The following is a 20,035-nucleotide window of genomic DNA, read 5'->3' as shown; positions in this document are numbered from 1 at the left end:
GGAATTTTTTTGATGGCCATCATGGGAGCAATGGTTATCATGCCTCATACAAATAACTTCCTCTTCACATTTGTATTTATGTAAATCTTCAGACTAGTTGTACGGTCGAGCCAGTGTAATCGCTATTCATAATCAAGTAAGGCACCGGACTCTCGGTAACCCCGGTTTTATATAGTATGGTATTACAGTGGTTATTTCATGGAGGCAACACCTTTTCAAATCGAAGCTGATCATCTGATCGCCACAGGTCTGGCTTTAGAAAGCCTCAGCGGTTATCACAATGGGAACCTGCGGCTGGTCATACATATTCCCTGCAGCGAATACATGGACAGGCCTGGTAAGCCAGAGATAAAGCCGCTCTTTGTTAGTGGCTCTAGCTAAGAGAGGAGTCTCCACCTTTTTGATTTCCATATGCCTGGTAATGGAATCTTCATTAGATGACACCCTTTAAAAGATCTGGTGCTGAATTATCAAATGGTCATATAAAAATAGTATAAAATTTAATTGCCCATTTACAAACCCTCCAGGAAGACAGGAACACATAATTAAAATGGACTTAATCTGAGTCTGGGAATGTTCTGGGCTATCCGATACCTGATTAAAAGGAATTTTACAATACACTTAAAATTATCAATTATAATCAATATATCATATGACTGTGTGTTCTTTAGTTATGGAAGTTTTTGACTAATTCCATCTGCGAAAGAACTTGCACTGTTTACAGGCCTCGTGTTTCCTATTAGGGTGATATTACTTAAAGGGGTTGTCCCAGAATTAATCAAAAGAAAAAAAGAAAATCAGACATGATATAGTGTAATCTCGCTGAGCTACGCTGTTTCCATAAGTCCTATAGAACTGAATGGTAGTTATGGAAACAGCGTAGCTCGCATGCTACGCTGCTTGCGTAACTGCCATTCACTACTATGGGAGTTACGGAAATAGTGTAGCTCAGCGAGCTGCGCTGTTTTCAGAACTCCCGACAAATTTAACCAGGAAGTGGCCAGGAGGCAGCGAGAACAGACAAAGCTAGAACTGGGGATAGGGAGCCCCGTTCTAGAGAGAGGTGCGGGTCCCAGAGGTGGGACCCGCATCTATCATACATTTATGACATATCCTGTGGATGTGTCATAAATGTCTCCCATGGGACAACCCCTTTAATTTCAATGCTGAATTATATTGAGATCACAATAGAGGGGGAGTCCCCTGTTCTGGATTCTAATCTCTTGGCCAGAGTGCAGAGCAGTTACAAAGCGCGTCTCTCACTCTTGTGTACCTGTCCTGTCCTGTCCTGCATTACATACACACAACCCATTGATTTTGAATGCGTAATGTGTAATACTTAATTTCCCCTGTAGTGGCACTGCAGGTAAATTGCATATCTTGACAGAACCGATAAAAACAAGGGGACATATACAAAAAATACCGAAAAAGGCCATACTTACAAATGGACACAGCCAGGTCAGAAACGCTGATGAAAGGGTGAGCAGGTGTTTTCATTTGTAAGTATGGCCTTTTTCGGTATTTTTTGTATATGTCCCCTTGTTTTTATCGGTTCTGTTTGTGCATTAGGAACGTTCTGTTCCAGTTTAGGAGTTAGGGACTCGCAAGTCTGGGGATCCTTGTCGTGGATTGCGAGCTTGCGTCCTTTTGGCCAAAATGATTACCAATACCCCAGGTATTTTTCATTATTATGTATATTCGCTTCTCTTGGACACAGCCGGGTCTTTGAAGCTGGGAGAGCATGGTGTGTTGTTGTTTGGCATAGCAAACAGGGTAGCCCGCTCTATGAATTATCAAGGCGTCACAAATAGGCTTCTACCTGGCTATACACGTTGTGCCTCATGACGTACACACTATCCCTCCATGTTTCACTCACTTGCACCCCATTATCCATTTATTTCTATTGAGGCACTTCACTCATTACTGCCCCCTATATTTCACTTATAGTATTACACTTGCACACACACTATTCATTTATTATTTCTTACTACACATCCCATGCACCACACACCACTCCCCTCAAGACTAGTGGGAGTGGCTATTATTATTTAAAACACCTGCTCACCCTTTCATCAGCGTTTCTGACCTGGCTGTGTCCATTTGTAAGTATGGCCTTTTTCGGTATAAATTGCATATCTTGGTCTTCTACATGACCATTACATTGCCATAGGGTTTTCCTCCCAGATTTCCACAGACCATAAATGTCATAATGTATTTTCTACAGAATAACATATATCATTGCAGATATATATTAAATATTATATATATATATATATATATATATATATATATATATATATATATATATATTCCATTCAGGATCTTTAGAAAGCCGAGTGCAACTCCAGCGGGCACTGTATTGGTTACCATTAGTGGTGGTCATGAAGCTTCTCTTACCCTATTAAAAGACTGAGGGAAATTGCAAAATGGAGTTTTAGAGAATAAAAGACCTTGCAAAGAGGATAACACGGGGGGCTTCTATTGCCGTCATTTGAATGTATTTATTTCAGAGACATAAATGTAATTTAAAGCTGCTCCATGAATGAGCTCGGCTGAATCAATGTGAAGGTTAAGTGTTCCTTTAGTTGCTCTTTTAAATTGGCAGTGATCTTATGTCCCGCTTCTTTAAAGTTTGTTGGCAAGTAAGAGCTCAGAGTATAAAAGTCATGATCTTTAAGTGTAAATGTTACAAAATTGCGCAAAGGGCCACAAAGGGATGTTTTCAGCGTAAACATTAAATGGGCCATTCAGCTGCTGTAAAGGAAAGGTTAGTGTTTTCTCATCTTCTTCAACTAGTTGTTCTTTACTAGGCACAGATCTTGAATAATATAGGTATGCTAACATGGCTTATTTTCAGCCGTTTCTCGGGCCATAAACGCCCTGAAAAACGGAAGCTGAACACCTACAAACATCTGCCCATTAACCCCTTCCCGACATTTGTCATAAGTATACGTCATGGAAAGCCAGTGCTTCCCGCAAAATGTTGTATACTTACGACAAATGCATGGCACCGGCTCTGAAGCGGAGTCGGTGCCGTCATCCCCAGATGTCAGCTGTATGTTACTGTGTGGCTCTGTTAGTGCTACTCTAGCTGTGTGAACATACCCTTAGTCCTCTTTTAACCCTGTACAGTCTGCATCATGAGTAGCTGCAGAATAGGTTAATCGGGTATGAAAGCTCTGTTGATTTCTGGTTCCACTTTATTTAGGAAGAATAACCCCCAGGATTATCTATAGTCTAAGATTTAGTTTTATTTTTAACATAATATGAGCTTTACAATCAAAGTAATAACAACGACAACAAATATCATAATAATGGGACAATTAGGAGGTGAGGAGACCAGTAAATGACAGAAGGGACAATGCAAATTAATTTATGGGGAGACCAGTCCTAGTAAGCGTGGTGATCGAGGACTATTAGGCACAGTTCACACAGAGATTTTTGACGCGGAAACCGCGTCCGAATCCATGCCAAAATACGTCGGAAACCGACTCCCTTTGATTTCAATAGGAGGCGGAGGCGTTATTTTTCCCGAGCGCCTTTAATCACTCGCGGGGAAAAAAACCGGCATGTCCTTTCTTGACGCGGTTCTGCCTCTGACCTTCCATTGAAATAAATGGGAGGCAGGAAAAGCTTTTTTCACGGCAAGAAAGTGCAGGCAAGTCCTGAAGGAATTTTGAGGCATATTTTTCTGCCTGCAAAATATTCAGTGTGAACTAGGCCTTATTGTGGCCTTGTCATACACTTTATTTTTTAGGAAATGTGCGTTTAATGGTATCACATTTGAATAAGAGTTACATTTCTGCAGATTTGCATGACGTCCTGTGTGGTGAATTTTGGAGGAAATTCATGAATTGCTTTACACCAGTATTCTGGTGTTAAAGTCGCAAATTATGGTGCACACTATATTTGCGCAATAATTTTCAACTTTTTGCCTGCAGCCTGACTAATTTACGCAGAAATTGGCATAAATTATAGTGGAAATGTACTTGAGCTCGTAGCTGATGTAGATTTCACTATGTGGCCCACAGTTACCACAAGATGTGACAAATTTATTAAGAGGCGTGCGCGTCTAAATAAATTTGTCGCATCTCACGTCTGCGGGCTTTAGTCTAAGACTGGCGTATGAAACTACAGTCTTAGTAAATCTGCCCTAGTGAGTTCAGGTTGGGTTCGCACTTTTTTTGCCCTGTAACTGATCTAAACTGATGATTTCAATTCGCTTTAGACTCTCTTCACAGAATAGCGCAGTCTACAACAATATTCTTGCTGCCGAAAAGAATCCAGAACACTATCAGACCCAATTACAAGTCAATGTGGTCTGCCAGTTGCAAACCGTTGGAAAACAAATCCGTCATAGAACGGTACTGGCGAAGAGTGATGCACTTTGGAAGTTTCTTCAAAAAATAATAGGATCTGTCGTCATGTGTTTTTGAAAAAAAAAAAATTTCTACCAAAAAACATAATGCAAAAAAGAGTCGTGTGGAGTCTGAACTTGATTTTGGAGAGTATCTAGAGTAACAGCTATTACTTTCCTTTGCATATGTGTTAATGGTCAGTCCTTGTAATATCAGACAAGCTCCAGTGAGCAGTAACTCTTTACATACCTTCTCTTCTCTGGCTAATAGGGCATTTGGGACCACTACTCTATCAGGGCACCCGGATAGAGGTCTAATGCAGACAACACGTTTACTTTCATTAATACCAACCATTTTAACTAATCTTAAGCACATATGGGGGTATGTTCGGGACCGTAACGCAGCAAAATGGTTAACAATAATAAACCAAAATCTCAGCTGAAAAATAGATGAGATACAATTGTATCTAAGCAATGCTCTGTGGACTAAACCACCTACACTCCAGACTGATACATTGTAGCCAGCTACAAGAGGTTTATATTGCTGCTGTATTTAGCTCACAGAGCTTTGTCTAGACTGGATACAATTGTATCTACTTATGAGCTGAGAGTAGGTCTGTACATGTTTCCGCCTCTGAATGTAAACAAGAGTGTTTTCATTCACTGACAGAAAATAATTATCTTAAATTGGTATTCGGAACACCTATAAGTATATAAAATAGCAGCATTCTCCTGTTTCATTATCTGGGTCTCATTCCGACATGGTGCAGTAGTCACGTTCTGATAATATCCCTCCAATTATTGCCCATTTGCCAGTAGTTTTTATATGTAAAAGACTTGCTAGAAAGTCAATAAAGTAATCTTAACAGACTATTTTACACGGACTAAGGTACACACTGTTCATTGCTAATCTTCTCAGCACTGTAATTGTTTTCCTTCACCCCGATCATGCCATGGAGATTGTCTGCTCATTGAAAAACATTGCTTGCCTGGCTGACACAAAATCTGCACTTACCGCAACGGATCTTCACCTAATGAATCCGGATCTTATTTCCTCTCCGTGCATGATGCATCTGCAATTAGAAAGTTACTGTCTGGAGTCGAGGATTATGAAAATACGTTTTATTTCTTCATATTTCTAATAATTGTATTGCAGTATTGTCCGTTATGAGTTGTCTCCTAAATTATCTAAAGATTTGTAGAGACAGACAGGTGAAGTTCACCGAGGTCAATGGAGAAGCAGAGGACAGGGAAAACAGACCCAATTGTCCCAAGATAATTTTGTAGTTCACAGGAACCTTATTGCAAATGTCCACACTAAAGAAAGTTCTTGCACAGGCATAGTCCTGAGTAGGAGTATATACAGGAAGCCAACCATATCATTGTCCCTTTAAATGTAGATAATCTAAAGAAGGAGCATCTTTTTAGTTTACTGTAGATGGATTTATTATGCATACGTCTTTAGTAAGGTCCCTCTAGTGGCAGCTGTGGGTGCCCAGAATTCTGTCATTTAAAGAGGCTCTGTCACCAGATTCTCAAATCCCTATCTCCTATTGCATGTGATCGGCGCTGCAATGTAGATAACAGTAAAGTTTTTGTTTTTTTTAAAACGTTCATTTTTGGCCAAGTTATGAGCTATTTTATATATATATGCAAATGAGCTTTGAAATAGACAACTGGGCATTTTTTTCGTATGTCCAACTGGGCGTGTATTGTGTTTTTAACTGGGCGTGTTTACTTGTTTTACTAACTGGGCGTTGTGAATAGAAGTGTATGATACTGATGAATCAGTGACCAATCAGCATCATGCACTCCTCTCCATTCATTTACACAGCACACAGTGTTCTTACTAGAATGATGTGCAGCCACATACACAAGTGTCCTGATAATGAATACACATGACCTCCAGCCTGGACGTCATGTGTATTCAGAATCCTGACACTTCTGAATCTTTTCTGTGAGCTTCCAGCAAGCCATGCGTAATCTCGCGAGACTACGAGGTAAACGAGATTTCGTTTCCCTTGCTGGAAATCTCACCGAAAAGATTCAGAAGTGTCAGGATTCTGAATACACATGACGTCCAGGCTGGAGGTCATGTGTATTCATTATCAGGACACTTGTGTATGTGGCTGCACATCATTCTAGTAAGAACACTATGTGCTGTGTAAATGAATGGAGAGGAGTGCATGATGCTGATTGGTCACTGATTCGTCAGTATCATACACTTCTATTCACTACGCCCATTTAGTAAAACAAGTAAACACTCCCAGTTAAAAACACAATACACGCCCAGTTGGACATACGAAAAAAAACACGCCCAGTTGTCCATTTCAAAGCTCATTTGCATATATATATATAAAATTGCTCATAACTTGGCCAAAAATGAACGTTTAAAAAAAAACTAAAACGTTACTGTTATCTACATTGCAGCGCCGATCACATGCAATAGGAGATAGGGATTTGAGAATCTGGTGACAGAGCCTCTTTAAAGAGAACCTTTTGGCCAAAAGAAGCGGAAACCCGCCATTCTGAGGACAGCGCCGATCATCTGGACATACCAGTAACCAGGGAAAACGAGTGCCTGACGAAGGTCCTTTGACCGAAACGTTGCACGCACCAAACCCTTGGCATCGAATATAATAAACTTCAAGAAATTGAAACTCATGGCTGTGACACTGTCGAATCAGATATGGACAGTGTCACAGCAAGAGCGAGGAGGGCGTGTGCTCACGCTCTCACTCACTCTTCAGCTTTCCAGATTAGTCTTCTGCCGAACTGTCAAGGGGGCGTGTCACTGCTACGGACAGTGTAAGAGCTGTGTAGAGGAGAGCGCGCTCTCATCTCTTCAGCTCTTGCGAGAGATCAGTCTTGTATTGTCTGCTGAGCTGGCAAGGGGGCGTGTCTCTGCTGCGGACAGTGCAAGCGCTCCCTAGCTCTTACACTGTCCGTAGCAGTGACACGCCTCCTTGCCAGTTCGGCAGAAGATTGATCTTGAAAGCTGGTGAGGGAGAGCATGCGCATGCACATTCTCCCTCTCTCCTCGCTCTTGCTGTAACACTGTCCATATCTGATTGGACAGTGTCACAGCCATAGTAACACACCCCCTTGCCAGTACACGCCCCGTTGACAGTTCAGGGGGTTATTTAAATATCGGGCGCCAAATATAACGGCACCGATATTTAAATAACAGAGAGGTAAAAAAAAAAAAGTAAAGTGCCCCAGGGTTTGTGCAGCCCTGCCCATTACATGCTGCACATGTATGGGGAGGTGAAAGGTTCTCTTTAAAGGGGTTTTCTGGGACTTTTCTATTAACCCCTTCAGGTCACAGCCTGTTTTGGCCTCGTGGACACAGATGATTTTTTCAAATCTGACTTGTCACTTTATGTGGTAATAACTCTGAAATGCTTTTACCTATCCAAGCGATTCTGAGATTGTTTTCTTGTGACATATTGTACTTTGTTAGTGAAAAAATGTGGTCGATAAATTCAATATTTATTTGTGAAAAACGTAAAATTTTAGCAAAAATGTGCATTTTTCTAAATTTAAATGTATTTGCTTTCTAAAACAGATAGTAATACCACACAAAATAGTTACTAGTTAACATCCCCCATATGTCTACTTTATGTTTGCATCGTTTTTTTCGCGTCCTTTTATTTTTCTAGTACGTTACAAGGCTTAGAACTTTAGAAAGCAATTTCTCATATTTTCAAGAAAGTTTCAAAAGGCTATTTTTTCAGGGACCAGTTTACAAATTTCATTTTTTTTGCCGAAATTCATTTGTAATAAAAAAATTCTGTAACACAGAAGGTTTTACCAGAGAAACGCAACTCAATGTTTATTGCTCGGATTCTGCAGTTTTTAGAAATATCCAACATGTGGCCCTAGTGTCCTAATGGACTGAAGCATCGGCCTCAGAAGCAAAGGAGCACCTAGTGGATTTTGGGGCCTCCTTTTTTAGGAATATATTTGAGGCACCATGTCAGGTTTGAAGAGGTCTTGTGGTACCTAAACAGTCGAAACCCCCAAAAGTGACCCCATTTTCGAAACTACACCCCACATGGCATTTTTCTAGGTGTATAGTTAGCATTTTGATCCCACAGTTTTGTTTTTTTTTGCAGAATTTAGTGGAATTAGTCTGTGAAGATGAAAATCACCTTTTTTTCTGTGAAAACATAGAATTTTTTCATTTTTACAAGGAATAAAGGAGAAAAAGCACCCCAACATTTGTAAAGCAATTGTTCCCTATTATGGCAATACCTCATATGTGGTAATAAACTGCTGTTTGGTCCCACTGCAGGGCTCAGAGGGGAAGGAGCGCATTTTGGAGTGCAGATTTTGCTAGATTGGTTTTCAGTGCCCCGGAGGGACCAAAACAGTGGAAACCCCCCGAAAGTGACCCTAAGGAATTTTTATAGGGGTATAGTGAGCATTTTGACCCCACAGGGTTTTTGTAGAATTTAGTGGAATTTGGCCATGAAAATGAATATCCACATTTTTGTCCACTAAAATGTTGAATTTTTTAATTTTCACAAGGGATAAAAGAGGAAAAGCACCCCAACATCTGTAAAGCAATTTCTCTTGAGTACAGCAATACCCCATATGTGGTCAGAAATGTTTTTTTTATTCGAAATTAATTAACCCTTTCACGACTGATCCTATTTTGCCTTTTCATTTTTCACTTCCCGCCTTCCAAGAGCCATAATTTTCTTAATTTTCTGTCAATAGAGCGGTGTGAGGGCTTATTTTTTGCGGGAAGTGTTGTAGTTTATATTAACACCATTTAAAGTACCATAACATTTGCTGGGAAACTGGAAAAAAATAATTTGCGTGCTGAAATTGGAAAAGACTGTGATTCCTCCATTGTTTTTGGGGTTTTGTTTTTAAGTCTTTCACCGTGCGGTAAAAACAACAACTTTAGTTCTATTCTGCGTCTCAATACGATTATGGTGATACCAAATGTATATAGTTTTTTTTTTTATATTTTACTACTTTTACAAAGAAAAGACTATTTGTTTAAAAAAAATGTTTTGTCATCACATTCTGACATCCAGAACTTTTTTTATTTTTTGGTCGATTGAGCGGTGTGGGGGGCTTATTTTTGGTGGGTCGAGCTGTAGCTTTTATTGGTACCATTTTATGGTACATACATCTTACTGATCACTTTTTATTACATCTTTTTTAGAACTAAGGTGACCAAAAAACAGCGATTTTGGCGTTTTCAATTCTTTATTTGTTAAAGCGTTCACCGTGCGCAATAAATTACGTTTTACTTTATTCTGCGGGTCGGTACGATTACAGTGATGCCATATGTATATAGTTTTTTTTAACTTTTGCAGCGTTTGCACAATAAAATTACGTTTCTATAAATTTATTTATTTTCTGAGACACCATATTCTGAGCGGTAACACTTTTATTTTTTAGTCAAAAAAGCTGTGGGAGGTCTTGGTTTTTTTTGCGGGACGGGTTGTAGTTTTTATTGGTACTATTTTGGGGTAAATGCGACTTTTTGATCACTTTTTATTCTATATCTTGGGACGGGTGTTGACCAAAAAATAGCGATGCTGACATAGTTTTCCGTTTATTTTGTTTACCGTGTGTGTTCACCGTGTGGAAAAAATAACATTATAGTTTCATAGTTTGAGTCGTTACGAACGCGTGATACCAAATATGTGTACTTTTTTTTTTAACGTTTTCATTTTTTTCCTATAATAAATGACTTATTATAGGAAAACAAAAACTTTTATTTTTAAAACATTTTTATAAACTTGTTTTTACTATTTACACTTTATTTTTTTTACCTGCAGCTCTGATCACTGCTAGAATACATTACACTACCTAGGTAGTGTAACATATTCCAACTGTCAGTGTGATGTCACAGTCACTCTGACAGTAAGTCTACGAGGACAAGCCAGAGGCTGGTCCTCATAGGCTTCCATACATGGCAGACCCGGAGGCCGTTGCCTGGCCTCCGGATGTCATCACAAGCATCAGCAACTCCCACAATTGCATGCGAGCTGCTGATGTGCTACAAACTCCCTAATTGCGGAGATCACAATCAAGCGCCGCATTTAACGGGTTAATTGCCGAAATCAACGGTGATGAGCCGCTAATCGGCAGCATTGGAGTGTCAGCTGTCGGGGACAGCTGACCTCCCAGTTCCCGATGCACACCTTGTTGCCGACAGTGTGTATCGGGAACGACACAGTGACTTCCTGTGACCCTGACAGGAAGCCTATCAGGACCAGCCAGAGTTTGGTCCTGATGGGCTTCCGTCCATGGCAGACACGGAGGCCATTGTTTGGCTTCCGTATGCCATGCTAACTATCGGCAAACCCCGCGATTTCGGACCGGGGTCTGCCGATATGCTAGAAACCCCTAAAATGCGGCGATTGCAACCGATCAGCGCCTTAAAGGGGTTAATTTGCCAAAATCAGCGGCAAAGGACCGCTGGCTGGCAAGAGTAGAGTGTCAGCTGTTGGCGACAGCTGACCTCCCGATTCCCGGTGCACACTGTCGCCGACAGTGTTCACCAGAAACAAGTCAGTAACTATACCTCCTCGTGCGGGAAGTAACCTCCTGCGATGACATATAGTTACTTACTCGTGCGGATAGGGGTTAAAGGCCTATACTTCGAATAGGTCATTAATATCAGATAGATAGTGGTCCAACCTCACTGATCAGTTGACTGAAAGGACCGGGGCAATGAATGCATTGGCCTTTTCATCGTTTATTCGGCACAGCACTGAACCCATCTTTAGCGGCTGTGCCTGGGATTTCATTTCTCTGCAGCCCCATCCTATTCAAGTGACCAGGCAAGGGCGCTACGTAAGTGCACGTCGCTGTGCCTGGTAAACTATGAAGAGGCCGCAGCATTTTTTGCCGCGGCTTCTTCAGTCGGCTGATCGGTGGGGGTGCTGGGAGTCGGAGCCACACCGATCTGATATTAATGACCTATTCTAAGCAAATGGCTATCAATAACCCTGGAAAAACTGTTTAACTGTGTGAAAAGAAGCAGGAGACTTATAGCTTTATAAAGGCACAGCTCCTATCTGACCTACGTTGATTAAAAAAAAGATGGGTACATTTTTCTGCTGTAGTTTCTGTCGTCCATATGGCAAGAGTGTTCCAGCTTCATTTTCAGTTTAATTTCAAGGAAAGTCAGTTGTCACAATTTCTAGGGTACACCTGCTGTTGACCAGCATCTGTTTCTGTAAAAGCTCAGATCAGTGTGATTTTTTTAGTAGGAAGTTTATGTATAGTCATTGAAGTGTGTTCTTGCAGCCTGTTCACAGCTTTCTGATCCCCTAGGGCGGATAAAAACCCTTCTTATATGTAAGGTGTATTATACATATATATATATATATATATATATATATATATGATCTGAACCCTGCAGGATGAATACACTCTATATATGAGTATATTCGTCTTGTAGGGTTCACAATTGAACCAGTGGATGAGTTACTTTTTTCAATTATAATTTATTTAATTTTCTCACGTTGGGCTTTTGTCACGGTGGTGATTGTACCCCTTATTTTAGCGAGATATAAATAAAGAATTTATAATTTTACTCCTTAGTCACATTCGGTGAATTGTCCACTGTGTAATTAATGGCACCGATGATTAGGGGTGTCTAATGACATATATGTCAGGTTTATACAAATTAGGATGGCCACAGTTATTATCAATTAAGAAAAATTGCTACAGGTCAATTACATACAATGGTTATTGCTGAGCAGATGGTCCGTTCCATGGGCTGGATGCAAATGAGGACACCATTGCAAAGGTGCTGGTCTTTACAGCCACAGAGCTTGCCCTCTCAAGTGCATTAAGCATGGCACAACCAGTTGCCTTTTTTGCAATGGAGCCATCATTTGCAAAAATGACAAGATCTTGCTCTGAAAGCAGATCCTTCTATAACCAAGTATGGTTCAGCTTTCACAAAATGTGCTATTACATACAGAAAGTCACAGTTAAGGCCTCGTTCACATCTTAGTTGGAGGCTCCGTCAGAGCTATAGTTTCCAGTAAAACTACGGACACAATGATGGAAACCCAACAAAACACTTTAGTCAATGGCGCTGATGGTGCTTGTCATGCAATGGAACCAGCGTTTCCGGAATGTTCGTTGTTCTGCTCATCTAACATAGCAGAACAACGGAAACAACGCAGATGTGAATGAGGCCTTAGATTGAAGTGGCCGAGATCTCTAGCAAGTATGCATGTCTATGCCACAATTTTTCACTAACCTTGGTTGGACTAGCTCACCAGAGTACCATAGGGTCTTCCGGTGGGCCACAATAAGGTCCAGTAGAGGACAACAATTTTGGAGACCTGGCTATGGAATCGCCACTAGGTTTTATTTCTATTCAGCGGATTCACAAAAATGATTAGACCTCATGATCGTATGTCCGGTTTAATAAAATACGTAGAAGCAGTCCACTTCGTGCCTCCAGTTTTTTTCTGTTTTACTCGATTTTTTATTAATCGACTATACTGTAGTTTTCTACATGGTTAATGATATGAGCGTCAGATTATTTCCACCACACTTTTGGACAATTTCTTGGAAGAAGGTCTTATATTTTTCTTTAATGTTTACTTTTGAAACCAGTGCAGATTTTCTATGAAGGTTTCATACATAATAGTTGGCAAAAAAGCTGTTGGTAGTTTTATTCAACAAATCGACTGTAGTAGCCTATCGAGCATTATCCATTTATATCCTCATCTGTGTTATAGCACGTGGCATGAGGACTTGTGACATATCAAATCGGATCATAAACAGTACACACAGTAGTCTATGGGGGCTACTGTACCTCTGTAACAGATCTGTACAACTTAAAAGGATTTACAAAGCCGTAATATGGCCATGTGCATAAAGCCTAAAGTATAATGGATCCAGAGCACGCTATAAACCCAATGTGAGTACATTTTATCTTGTAATTTTAGATTAGAAGGCTATAAATGGTGATTTTTTTTATATACTGCATTGATTTTAAATGTCTTTTTGTTTGTTTAACCATTTTTAGATTGTGCGATGGCTTTCTTGTGAGAGTTTAGAGCTAGAAAAATTTAGCATTTCATCAAAGCAGGCGGCCGTAGTCAAATTCTCCAGCAGAGTCCATGTGCCTTTAGTTACACCATTGATCGTCCCAGCTACCTTTTGTATTTTGAATCTGCAGGTCATTTATTGATCAGACTTTCTCAAGGTCTAGAGAACAATGTCACTTTCTAACTAACCCTTTAAAGATCTGTATTGATATATTTTTCAAATCTTCTCATACACCAAGAAGAGACTGGGGTTATTTTGATTCTATGTCCCTAAAGATTCGCAGTCCTTAAAGAATTTTTTTTTTTATTCCCACCAAGTCAAGATTGCCAGGATCAGAGGTTTTTAAACTCGGTACTATATATATATATATATATATATATATATATATATTATATCTTGCACATTTAGTACTCAACACTGTATTAAAAATTGAGAGGCAGATTCCTTGGGGAAGTTAGTCCTAAAACATGCCTATTTCGCGTTGTCAAAACTGTCCTCTTTCTGTGACAAAAGTTAAAAGACATGACAAGACATTGGACTTTTTGCAAGAGATCTATCTGGTTAGAACAGCTAAATGATGCTATCTGAGATGACATTTATTGCAAGACACCAATTTTCCAAGCTTTTTATTTTTCAGAAGCAATATAACAGGTGTTCCTGTCTGAAAGATTGACAGTATTGATGTCACCGGGTACAATTTATAACAAAAGACATCTCCCGGGGCTTAAAAGCACATGGATGTGATACAGTAAATCAGTCCAAGAATTGTTGTCTTATATTGCGATTATGTTTTATATTGTATGTATATTATCTTGGGCCCCATTCACATCACGTTTTTGTCATTCATTTATCGTGTATACTGAGAAAATTGTCCATAGGCTACCGGTTCTTGATGGAGGCCAGAAGAGTGTCCTTTTGGGCTCCGTTTGGCTGGTATACATTAGTATACTGCACAAAAAATAAGGTATAGAATAGCATAGTAGACTACACTATTCCATACAGTGGTGTCCAGTAAAAGAAACGTATATGTTAAACATATACGCTTCTTTACAATGCGACCCTAGGGTGATTGATGCCTTACAGTGTCATCTGTCACGAGCCTCCGTTAAACGTATACGTCTCCAACTTTAATCTGCCAGGTAACTGTAAATTGCCACTTGTTGCAATAAAAAGTATGTGCCTGTTTTTTCTTACTTTTTTTTTCTCTACAATGGGTCACTGTGCGTATGGTCACCACTGTATAATATCCGTCATGGACTCCGTTAAACGCATACGTCCAGAGCTTTTACTGGTGTATAAGTTAAATAGAGGCCATTAATGTGATGTGATCAAAGCCTTACTATTATCTATCTATCTATCTATCTATCTATCTATCTATCTATCTATCTATCTATCTATCTATCTATCTATCTATCTATCTATCTATCTATCTATCTATCTATCTATCTATCTATCTATCTATCTATCGATCGTATAGATCGTATCTATCTATCGTATAGATCGTATCTATCTATCTATCGTATAGATCGTATCTATCTATCTATCTATCGTATAGATCGTATCTATCTATCGTATAGATCGTATCTATCTATCGTATAGATCGTATCTATCTATCTATCGTATAGATCGTATCTATCTATCTATCTATCTATCGTATAGATCGTATCTATCTATCTATCTATCTATCGTATAGCTCGTATAGATCGTATCTATCTATCTATCGTATAGATCGTATCTATCTATCTATCGTATAGATCGTATCTATCTATCGTATAGATTCTATCTATCTATCTATCGTATAGATCGTATCTATCTATCTATCTATCGTATAGCTCGTATCTATCTATCTATCGTATAGATCGTATCTATCTATCTATCGTATAGATCGTATCTATCTATCGTATAGATCGTATCTATCTATCTATCGTATAGATCGTATCTATCTATCTATCGTATAGATCGTATCTATCTATCGTATAGATCGTATCTATCTATCGTATAGATCGTATCTATCTATCGTATAGATCGTATCTATCTATCTATCGTATAGATCGTATCTATCTATCTATCGTATAGATCGTATCTATCTATCTATCGTATAGATCGTATCTATCTATCTTATAGATCGTATCTATCTATCTATCTATCTATCGTATAGATCGTATCTATCTATCTATCTATCGTATAGATCGTATCTATCTATCGTATAGATCGTATCTATCTATCTATCGTATAGATCGTATCTATCTATCTATCTATCGTATAGATCGTATCTATCTATCTATCGTATAGATCGTATCTATCTATCGTATAGATCGTATCTATCTATCGTATAGATCGTATCTATCTATCGTATAGATCGTATCTATCTATCGTATAGATCGTATCTATCTATCGTATAGATCGTATCTATCTATCGTATAGATCGTATCTATCTATCGTATAGATCGTATCTATCTATCTATCGTATAGATCGTATCTATCTATCTATCGTATAGATCGTATCTATCTATCTATCTATCTATCGATCGTATAGATCGTATCTATCTATCGTATAGATCGTATCTATCTATCGTATAGATCGTATCTATCTATCTATCGTATATATCGTATCTATCTATCTATCGTATATATCGTATCTATCTATCTATCGTATAGATCGTATCTATCTATCTATCGTATAGATCGTATCTATCTATCTATCTATCGTATAGATCGTATCTATCTATCTATCTATCTATCTATCGTATAGATCGTATCTATCTATCTATCGTATAGATCGTATCTATCTATCGTATAGATTCTATCTATCGTATAGATCGTATCTATCTATCTATCGTATAGATCGTATCTATCTATCTATCTATCTATCTATCTATCTATCTATCTATCTATCTATCTATCTATCTATCTATCGTATAGATCGTATCTATCTATCTATCGTATAGATCGTATCTATCTATCGTATAGATCGTATCTATCTATCGTATAGATCGTATCTATCTATCTATCTATCGTATAGATCGTATCTATCTATCTATCTATCGTATAGATCGTATCTATCTATCTATCGTATAGATCGTATCTATCTATCTATCGTATAGATCGTATCTATCTATCGTATAGATTCTATCTATCTATCTATCGTATAGATCGTATCTATCTATCTATCGTATAGATCGTATGTATCTATCTATCTATCTATCTATCTATCTATCTATCTATCGTATAGATCGTATCTATCTATCTATCGTATAGATCGTATCTATCTATCGTATAGATCGTATCTATCTATCGTATAGATCGTATCTATCTATCGTATAGATCGTATCTATCTATCGTATAGATCGTATCTATCTATCGTATAGATCGTATCTATCTATCGTATAGATCGTATCTATCTATCTATCTATCTATCGTATAGATCGTATCTATCTATCGTATAGATCGTATCTATCTAATCTACCGTATCTATCTATCCATTATAATGTTTCTCTTTTTTCCATTATTCTAAATTGCAACAAAAAAAAAACAGAACTGCAGGAATATTTCACCAATTCTTCAGCTTTTCTATTTGCTGTTAGTCATGTATGGAACAGGTCTCGGCTTTAATAATTTATTAAGGTCCTGAAAGGATCCTCCAGATGGAGACTACTCGGGAATCAGCTGGTGAAATGCTTTTAATAAATGAAGGCTTTATAATGGAAATCCGTTTGCTAGTGTCAGAGTGACTTCAAGGGAATCTGTCAACATCATTTCACATATTAAACCAGCAATAACTGGTGGAAGTGGGTAAAAAAAAATCATTTTTATGTAACCTATTATTCTCTTCTAAGTCGGCTCTGTAGCTTTAGTGTTTCGTTTTTTAGTGTTCCCGTGCCGTATGCTAATGAGCATAAGAGTCATATCTTTGTTTGAAAAGAGTCAAATCTTCAGTCCTCAATCTTTCGAAGTTTACCCCTTACTTTTGACTTCTCGTGTCTCCACAGTACACACGAAATCCCGTGCTTGTGCATCGATGTCCTGTTCTTGTGCATGCGCACAACGGGACACCATAGTGGCGCGTCCGCAGTAACTAGTTTTGAGGCCTAGACGAAGCAGGGAAGGGTATCGGACCATACATGACGAGCGCATGCGTGCTATCTCAGACGAGCTTTCAGCATTCAGGCGCAAAATATTTTCAGACCCTTGTTTACGGTTGGAGGAGGAGTTAATGGCAATGAACTTTTGACTACGGCGGCCAGCGAGGGGTAAACCGAGTTCAATAGGTAAAATGCTGGTGACAGGTGCCCCTTTTAAGATGTTCAGGTGCATTGCGAGAAAGAAAGAAAATGATTTCAATAAACTTTTGGTAAAACATCTTTCTTTCTAGCTTTACCAGTAAAACATTGATTAAGTGCCGAGTTGGCACGAACAGCAGATCCAGATATTGTTTGTAAAATAATAACAGAAAGTGACCTTTGCAGTTTTGTGCTTTTCATCAGCCTTGTGGTTCCGCACCATAAAATTACACGATAGATTGATAATTCCGTGCAGACTGAAACGAATTAGTTTGTACCAGCAGTAAAGGTAGGTTCCTGTCTTATTACACCGCGGCTATCCCCACGCTTCTCATTCACGGATATCAAGATAAAGATGAGCTCCAGAGAAATACAGAGAGGAACGAGAAAAATCAAAATAAACCACATTTAACAAAAATGAAAGTCAGTAGAAACCCCACAGCTCTGCAGGCAGCGCATAGAAAAATATTATGCCTGAAGAAGAATGGTGAGTAGTGGAGTATCTCTATCCCACACAGGTAACAGCAGAGAAAAATCGATATCCACATATAGACAACAGAGCGGTGCGCCCTTAGGAGATCCCTTAATTAGGGTGAGAGAAATACTTGAAACTGGGTTTTGCTTTGGAAGCAAAACTAGCTCCTCAAAATAATTAAAAAAAAATACACAACTAGATAAAGAAAAAGTATTTTACTCTTATATAATAATAATACTATATAATAACAGTATATGTTAACCGGTTCCCGACCGCTGGCTGTGTATTTACGGCAAGCGGTCAGGGTCCTTTAAAACCCACGCCATAGACTATTTACGGCGCGGGTTTTAGCTTGCTGCCCGAGTGATCGAATGTCGGGTCTTCGGCAGTCAGTGACTGCCGGGGACCGTGAGGAGAAGATGGAAGCGGGTTTTGCTGCTTCTATCATCTCTGATCTATTCTGTACAGCGCTCAATGAGCGTTGTGGATACGAATAGCGGCAGCGCCGCTGCCTCTATTGGTCCTGGTGATTATGTGACTGGTCACATGATCGCCGGGTGGCGTTAGTGGCAGGCTGCTGCTGGGTCTAACTAGACCCAGCACAGCTCTATTAGTGACAATAGTCACTATAAGAGGGCTGATTTCCTGATTTTTCTGTGCAGCCCCAGTTACAGTGGAGAAATATGGTGTAAAAAAAATAAATAAAGGCCCCCAAAGGTCTTTTCTGACCTTTGAGGGACAGACCATAATAATAAAAAAATAAAAGTAAAATAAAGTGCAAAAAATAAAAGTACCCACCCCAAATAAAATGTCGTCCCCCCCTGCCAATCATTGTCGTAACGCTAGCCCTGACCCAATTACACTAATATAGACATGTAATATATTAACATTTACGGTAGACAAGGACGATCACAAATAAAAGGTCTATTTTAGGGTAAAACTGTTATTACCAGAAAAAAATTGCTAAAAAGTAAAAAAGCTTATTTTTTTTATTATTATTTTCAAACTTTAAGCCTAAAAATTCTAAAATAGCAAAAAGGGTGTGTATAAAAATGATTAAAAAAAAGAAACTTGCATTGTCTATGGAAAAAACATCGCAAAAATCACTTCGCAAGCCCAACAAATAAAAAAGTTATAGCCATTTATCTAACGCATGCTAAAAATGGCTAAACGGTGTCTGGTCCTGAAGGCTCAATAGCCCGGTCCTGAACTGGTTAAACTAAAAGAAGAAATACCCAAGAAAGGCTGTGTAAACGTTTTGTAGCCTTTTTTTTTATTTTTTATTAAATGTATGTATTTTGTGCTTAAAAACCTTTTTCTAATTTACTTTTATTAAAAATTTTATTTACATTTTACGATGCAGCTTCGCTGCCTAGCCCTGTTATAGGTCAAATCCGTCTGCTGAAATCGACGGCTCGGCTAACAGCTGCTCCTGTGTGCTTCTAACCCACAGGATAACCCTATAATGATCACCTCTAAGTTAATGAACTTAGATGTGATCGATTTTAGGGTTATAATAAGAATGGGCAATAAAATAAATGCGTTTCATCTTTCGGCTTGCCGTGCGCCACAATTGTGGCATAACAATTGCTGTCGCAGGGAGAAATAATTAAAAGTATGTATACTTAACTAACTTCTTCGCTTCTCCTTACTGGGTCCTCTCAGAACTGCAGGTTGCGGCTCATGCAAGACGCGCAGCTTCAGGAACTTATATGCGAAGCAGCACTCCACATCCTGAGTACTGGGTCACATACAACGTCCTGACGCTGCCTGACATCATTACCTTGTATGAACCACAGCCTGCAGTGAAAGCCTAGGGTATCCCGGGGGAGAAGTGAGCAGTGAGGTGAGTACTTATTATTTTTTAAAATATTA

At 38.9% G+C, this 20,035-nt stretch overlaps 1 protein-coding gene across 3 annotated transcripts in view; it reads left to right on the top strand.

The window, feature by feature from the left end:
• Window positions 1-20,035, top strand: part of SNX29 (sorting nexin 29) — a 417,611-nt gene that overhangs the window by 105,971 nt on the left and 291,605 nt on the right. The window lies entirely within an intron of this gene.

Source organism: Rhinoderma darwinii, chromosome 6 (genome assembly GCF_050947455.1).
Source record: "Rhinoderma darwinii isolate aRhiDar2 chromosome 6, aRhiDar2.hap1, whole genome shotgun sequence".
Classification (NCBI taxonomy): domain Eukaryota; kingdom Metazoa; phylum Chordata; class Amphibia; order Anura; family Rhinodermatidae; genus Rhinoderma; species Rhinoderma darwinii.
This window is presented reverse-complemented; position numbering and strand designations above follow the sequence as displayed.